The following is a 7478-nucleotide window of genomic DNA, read 5'->3' as shown; positions in this document are numbered from 1 at the left end:
GGCTCTGCCACTTGTCAGCTGGGTGACTGTGGCCGAGTCACTTCACTTCTCTGGGCCTCAGTTTCCTCATCTGTAAAATGAGGATTAAGACCGGGAGCCCCACGTGGGACAACTTGATTCTCTTGTGTGTACCCCAGCGCTTAGAATAGTGCTCTGCACATAGTAAGCGCTTAACAAATACCAACATTATTACCATCTGCAGAGCACTGTTCTAAGCGCTGGGGGAGATACAGGGTCATCAGGTTGTCCCACGGGAGGCTCACAGTCTTCATCCCCATTTTACAGATGAGGCAGCTGAGGCCCAGAGAAGTGAAGTGACTTGCCCACGGTCACACAGCTGACATGTGGCAGAGTGGGGATTCGAACCCGTGACCTCTGACTCCCAAGCCCGGTCTCTTTCCACTGAGCCACACTGCTTCTCTATGACAATCCTAATAATAACCACATCTACCACTTCTATGCAGATGAGTCCCAGGTCTTCATCTCCAGCCCCCTTCTCTCTCCTCCTCTGCAGTCTCGCATTTCCTCCTGCCAGAAGCAACGTGGCTGGAGAATAGTGTTGGTTTTTCTTAAGCGCTTACTATGTGCAGAGCACTGTTCTAAGCGCTTGGAAAGTACAATACGGCAATAAAGAGAGACAATCCCTGCCCACAATGAGCTCACAGTCCAGAAGGTGGGAGACAGACATCAGTACAAGTAAACAGGCATCAATGAGATTGGAAACTGATGCTTCTTAACCGCCCAGTTAGCCTGTTATATTCGGGCTCATCCACCTATCAGCCAATCAGTAGTATTTTGAGTGTGTACTGAGCCCAGAGCTACTAAGCGCACGGGAGAATATAATATAAGAGAGTAGGCAGGCACGGTCCCTGTCCTTGAAGAGCTTACAGTGGAGATACCCCGGGTGGTTTGTTTCTTCGTGAAAGATTTTTCCCCCAGATGGCCCAACCCACTAGGCATTCCCCTATTTCTGTGAACACTGCTCAGACTTTAGGAATAAGAATTTGGGGTAGATAGCAGTTGAAGAATAAAGTCTCTTTAGACATATCCGGGGGCAGGTTTGAGTTAAATTTTGCCCTTTTTCAAAGCAAGAAAAATTAAATATGCTAAACCAAATGTTTCTTGTAATTTTCCACTTCATCATGAATGTGTCAATTTCACACAGTCCCTTGGATGAGCGGCGAGACAGGGGAAGTGTTCTAGAAAAACCTTTAAACTGCCTCCAGAGATTCCAAGATTCGTCAGGATCAGCCATCCACACAGGCTGCAGACAGAAAGGAGGCAATGACCCACAAAAATAGCATGTTGACTCTGAAAGACACCCAAACAAGCAAGATACGCCTGTCCTTGATCTGTCTCCCTTGACTCTTCAATGGAAGCCTACACGCTAACAGTCCATCTCTCTCAGGCCAATCCCAAGGGAGCTCTGAACACAAAATACCCTCTCAAGTGGTTTTTCACAGAGGGATATTCCCATGATGTGCTTGGAAAGGACTCACCAAAGACATTCAGTCTAGTTCTCTTGTTTAAATCAAGCACACCAGAGAAACCTATGTAAGCTCACTTGGTGACTCTCCTGCTCCTTTAGAATCCTCCTTCTGCACTCCGTACCTTCTCTATTAAACCCAATTCACCTCTCTGGTAAATGTATTGAGATACAAGATTTCATCCCCAATTTCTGATGAACTTGCCGGATTGTTCTTTCCCCTCAGAGGGCAAAAGATGGATTTGAGGTGTACAGACACCCGGACAATGGAACGGAATTAATAGCTGTAGAGTTGTCAGTTTTGCTGATTTAAACCCAGCTCTGCCACTTGTCTGTTGTATGATCTTGGGCAAGTTACTTCACTTCTCTGTGCTTCAGTTTCCTCATCTGTAAAATGGGGATTAAATACCTGTTCTCCCTCTCCTTTAAACTGTCAGATCCAGTGCTGTGCATGACATAATGATTTGGGATCTACCACAGGCTTATTACAGTGCTTGATATTTAGGAAGCACTTAATACATATAACAATCACTATTATTAGGTGAGGAGCAAAAGCCTCCCGGTCTCTAGTAGAATAAATGGAAACAGGACTGCATTCCCACTTTTTCCTTCTGGTGATGGGGGAAAGAATCCGTCACCTCCTACTCTCCCCTCAAAAATCAGCCATGCTGTCATGGAACAGTTTCAAAATCTTCATGAACTTTTCAAGGCAGCCAAATGTACTAAGCAATTTCCCAAATCCAGATCTACTGATGGACCAGCTGCTTCAGTAAAGTCTTTGGCAACAGGCTGTTGGACTTGGGGCAGCTCCCAGCTCCTCCGCTATATCTGGAGGGCTGCATTCATTCGTTCATTCATTTAATCGTATTTATTGAGCATTTACTGTGTGCAGAGCATTGTATTTGGGAAAGTACAATATAACAGAGTTGGTAGACACATTCCCTGCCCACAGCGAACTTACAGACTGGGGCGGGGGGGGGGGGAACAGACATTAATATAAATCCATAAATTACGGATCTGTATAGAAGTGCTGAGGGGCTGAGGGACGGGTAACTAAAGGGTGCAAATCTAAGAACAAGGGCAACACAGAAAGGAGTGGGAGAAGAGGCAATAAGGGCTTAGCCAGAAAGGCCTCTTGGAGGAGATTCATTCATCCGATCATATTCACTGAGCACTTACTCTGTACAAAGCACTGTTGCGCTTTTAATAAGGCTTTGAAGATGGGGAGAGAGATCGTCTGTCGGATGTGAAAAGGAAAGACGTTCCAGGACAGGGGCGGAACGTGGCTGATGGGTCGTTGGCAAGATAGGAAAGATTGAGGTACAGTGAGCAGGTTGGAGCCCGAGAAGCCGACATCTCCTTCAGGAAGCCCACCCGGACTAATCTCTCCTCTCCCTACTCCCCACCCCATTTCCCACCCTATTGCTTCATCTATTCGCTGGGATCTTACCCTCTAACCACTTAGGAAATCCTCCTTACAGCACTTCTGTGTCTATCTTTAAGTTCAGTTGCTTCCAACTATCTGTTATTTATATTAGTGGTTGCTTCCCCTGCTAGAATATAAACTCCTTGAGGACAAGGATCCTTGTCTACTAACTCTACTGTGCTGCTGCTGCTGTTGATGATGGTATTTGTTAAGCGCTTTCTATGTGCCAGGCACTGTTGGAAGGGCTGGGTTAGATACAAGATAATAGGGTTGGACACAGTCCAGGTCCCACAGAGGGTGCTCTGCATAGAGTAAGTGCCGAGTAAATACCATTGATCGATTGTTGGACTGAAAATCTAAATCGAAACCAACATCTTCTTCTCTCAGAAAGCACTAGAGATTCGGATTTCATTTTTACGGATTTACTTTGGAAAGAAAATGTAGGCCGGCACCGTTGTTCATATGTCGGGTAACCCCGAGCTCCATTATTTCAGAAGAGGGCGCTAAAATCTAAATTTTCAATGTCGAAGCATTAAAACAGTTATCCGTTCAATTAGCAGAAACCTGTTGCCTATTCCATCACTTCATCATGAGGTCTTTCATTGTGTTTTGGTTATTCTGGAATTTGGGGCTTCTTAACTCCCACTAAAAAGTCCATCTAATGAAAATAGACTGTTTGCCCCATTATGGGCACGGGTTGTGCCTGATCTGATTAAACTGTAGCTACCCCAGTGCTCCGAACGGCGCTCGACACATAGCGCTTAATAAAGACTTTTAAAAAATCAAATAGTGTATTTATATTACCTAAAAATACATCAAAATAAAAGGTCTTAAAATACTGTGGAGAGAAGGATTTGCAAATAACGTGTAGAGAATCAGCATGGCATAGCGGATAGAGCACAGCCCTGGGAGTCAGAAGGTCATGGGTGCTAATCCCGGCTCTGCCACTTGTCTATCGTGGGACCTTGGGCAAGCCAATTCAATACTCCTGGACTCAGTTAACTCATCTGTAAAATGAGGATTGAGACTGTGAGCCCCACATGCGGCGGGGACTAAGCACTGGGGTAGATATAAAGTTCATTTTGGACACAGAACATGTCTGTGGGGCTCACAGTCTTACTGCCCATTTTACAGGTGAGGTAACTGAGGCACAGAGAAGTTAAGGGACTTGCCCAAGGCCACAGAGCAGACAAGTGGTGGAGCTAGGATTAGAACTAGATCCTTTTGACTTCCAAGCCTGCGTTCTATCCGCTAGGCCAGGTTGCTCCTATTAAACAAGGATTAAATCGAACAGTGTTATCTCCTACGCAAGTAGAATTAATGTTTAATAACAAGCCAACTCAGCTATTTCAAAGGTGGAGTTTAGCTTGGGAGGAAAGGTAAAACCAGCTACATTCCCCTAGTAAATAACATAACTTGCTCTGTGTAAATAAAAGAAAGCCATAGGATTTTGACTGCAAATATGGCCTTTTATTTTCTTCCCTTCCTTCCTTTCTCTCTTCTTCTGCCTCAGCCACTCTCTCTTAAGATGTTTCTCCCTCTTTTCCCCCAACCCCTGGCTCCCTCCAGTCACGACCACGGCTGCAAATGTAGCCCTATTTTCTTGCTCCCCGTCCTTCGCCATTTCTATGCCCTTTTCCCCTATTCCTCTCTCGCTTCTGGGGGTCAGGAATGTGTTGGTCAGAGGAGAGGGGAAGCCAGATGACAAGTGTCCTTGGGAGCAGCCAGGATGGGGGGTAGGTGTGGGATGAGCCGGGCATGTTATGATTGGCTTGGGGACTGTGGTGCAAGTCTCTGAACCAATCAAACATCTCCCAGCTCAGGAGAAGATAGCAGGAGATATATGACCCAGAACTAAAATGAAATGTTTTTGTACTTTAAAATCTTCTTTGTTTTCAAGTCCACCAACTGCTGTTGCAAGATCAGAGACTAGCTTCTGTTGGGGTCACAGTGACTTACCGACATGACCTGTTTCTTAATAATGAGGCATACACTTCGTATATGAGGTTACAGATGATCAGCTGTGCCTAGCTCAGTACCATGCCTCAGTGGGTGACTACAAAATCCCCCAGCCCCAAGGTTGGTGGGGCTTGGGGGTGGGTAAGAGGAGATTAGGGTGGGAGGGAAATGGGTCGGGGGGGGAGGATGGAAATGGAGCAGAAAAAAGGCAAAGGAGAGAAGGGGAATGGGGAAATTAAAAAAAAAAGGAGGAAAATTATAAATGGATATCCTTGCCTTCCTTTTTCATCTCAATTTTTTAAGTAATTAGTCTAATATTTCTATTTGCATAGGAGCAGCTCAGCTGAGTGGAAAGAGTACACAACAGAGTCAGAGGACCTGAGTTCTACTGCCACTTGCTTCAACTGATCAATCAATCAATCAATCGGTGGTGTCTATTGAGCATTTACTGTATTCAGAACGCTATAATAAGCCTTTGCGAGAGTACAATACAACAGAGTTGGTAGATATATTCCCAGTCCATAATGAGTTCACAGTCTAGAAGGGAAATAGACAATATAATCCAATTATGGATATGTATATAAGTGCTGCCTGCTGTATGACCTTGGGCAAGGCAGTTAACTTTTCTGTGCTCCAGTTTCTACATCTGGAAAATGGGGATTAAATGCCTGTCCTCCTTCCCCGTTAGACTGAGAACTCCATCTGGGACAGAGACTGTTTCTGATCCATTCATATTGATCTATCCCAGAGCTGAATACAATGCTTTACATATAGTGTTTAACAAATGCTACAATTATTATTATTCATTCACTTGTATTTATTGAGCACTTACTGTGTTCAAAGCACTGTATTATGCCACTTGGGAGAGTACAATATAACAATAAACAGAGAGAGATTCCCTGTGACTCGGAAGCATTCACCGGGCCCTCTGAATTATGTTCTGCTGCATGTACCTGTGGTGTAGTATAAAACAATCTCTGCATACAATAAGCGCTCACTAAATATCATTGAGTAATTGACCCCAGGCACAACAGTTTGTGCCATTACATTCGAAGTGCACTTATCTCTCTCCCCAGTCCCACATCACCTCTGCGGCTGTCCAGCTCCTGCCCTGATACACCAACTCCCAGACTAAATACCCTGCTTACTGAGCTCCGAGACCTTGACTTCCCCACTTGCAGATCACCTTTGACCTTAACATCAGTCAACCCTGCTGCTGGCATCTTGCTGAGGGGCAGAGACATGAATCATTTTTCTAAAAAATTACTCTGTGCTTGCCTCCCCCTTCCTCCAAGACTTCTGCCCATCCATGTCTACATCAAACAGAATTCCTCACCCTCTACTTTAAGGCACTTCTTTCCTGTTATAGACCACCTTGCACACTATTATCACTCTGTTATTATTATTATGGTGTTTATCAAGTGCTTACTATGTGTCAAGGACTGTTCTTCATGCTAGGGTAGTTATAAGTTATTCAGGCTGGACACGGGCCCTTTCTCACATAGGTTTCACAGTCTAAATTGCGGGGAGTAGGATTTAATCCCCATTTTACAGATGAAGAATACGAGGCCCAGAGAAGTCAAGTGACTTGCCCAAGGTCATACAGCAGTCAACTGGAAGAGCCAGGATTTAAACCTAGGTTCTTCGACTCCAGGGCCAGGCTTTTTCCATTAGGCCTCGCTGATCCTTTTAAAACCAATCTACTTACTGGGCCTCACTCCTGTGTCTCTAGCTACTGACCTCTTTCCTATGTCCTCCCTCCTGCCTGGAACTCTCTCCCCCTTCCCACTCCTCCCGTGCTGTGTCACTGCCCCCGGACACTGCGCCCTGGCACGACTGCTTACTTCACAATCAGCCCTGTGCAAGAGTGAAGTTGGCAGGTTGGTTGTATATCTCTCTCTCCACTTCTCTATTTCTCCCTCTCTTTCCCTCTCTCTCTCTGCTCAGTCAATCAAATTTATTGAGGACTTATGGTATGCAGAATACTGTTCTAAGCGCTTGGAAGACCATTCATTTAATCGTATTTACTGAGTGCTTACTATGTGTAGAGCACTGTACTAAGCGGTTGGAAAATACAATTCAGCAATAAAGAGAGACAATCCCTGCCCACACAGGGCTTACAGTTTAGAAGGGGGGAGGCAGACATGAAAACAAGTAAACAGGGATTAATATAAATAGAATTACAGATATATGCACATATATACACAAGACTACAATATAAGAGAATTGATAGACATGTTCCCTGCCTACAGTGAGCTTTCCTCCTCTCTCCCATCTGTAACTCTTTCTGAGAAAAGAAAAAAACCCTCTTTGTGTCATTTTCTCTTTGACCTACTTCTCCCTCACCCACCGTCTTCTGTCTTTTCTCTGAGTCTCTTCTCCAACCTCTCTCTTTTCTCTGGGTTTCCATCTTTCTCTCTCCTGGTCTCTTTACTTTAAAGTAGGACTGCTGAGGTACACATCTTTCCTAAAAAAAGAAGAGAGTGGCCAGGATGTACCCACTACTATCACTTTCCTGGTAACTGCTTAGCAAAGGGATTTAGTGTCTTCTAAGGTGAAGCTGCTTCTAAAAGATCACTAGCAGGCTTTAGAAGGCATCAGTTTCCA

The sequence above is a fragment of the Ornithorhynchus anatinus genome, chromosome X2 (genome assembly GCF_004115215.2).
Source record: "Ornithorhynchus anatinus isolate Pmale09 chromosome X2, mOrnAna1.pri.v4, whole genome shotgun sequence".
Classification (NCBI taxonomy): domain Eukaryota; kingdom Metazoa; phylum Chordata; class Mammalia; order Monotremata; family Ornithorhynchidae; genus Ornithorhynchus; species Ornithorhynchus anatinus.
This window is presented reverse-complemented; position numbering follows the sequence as displayed.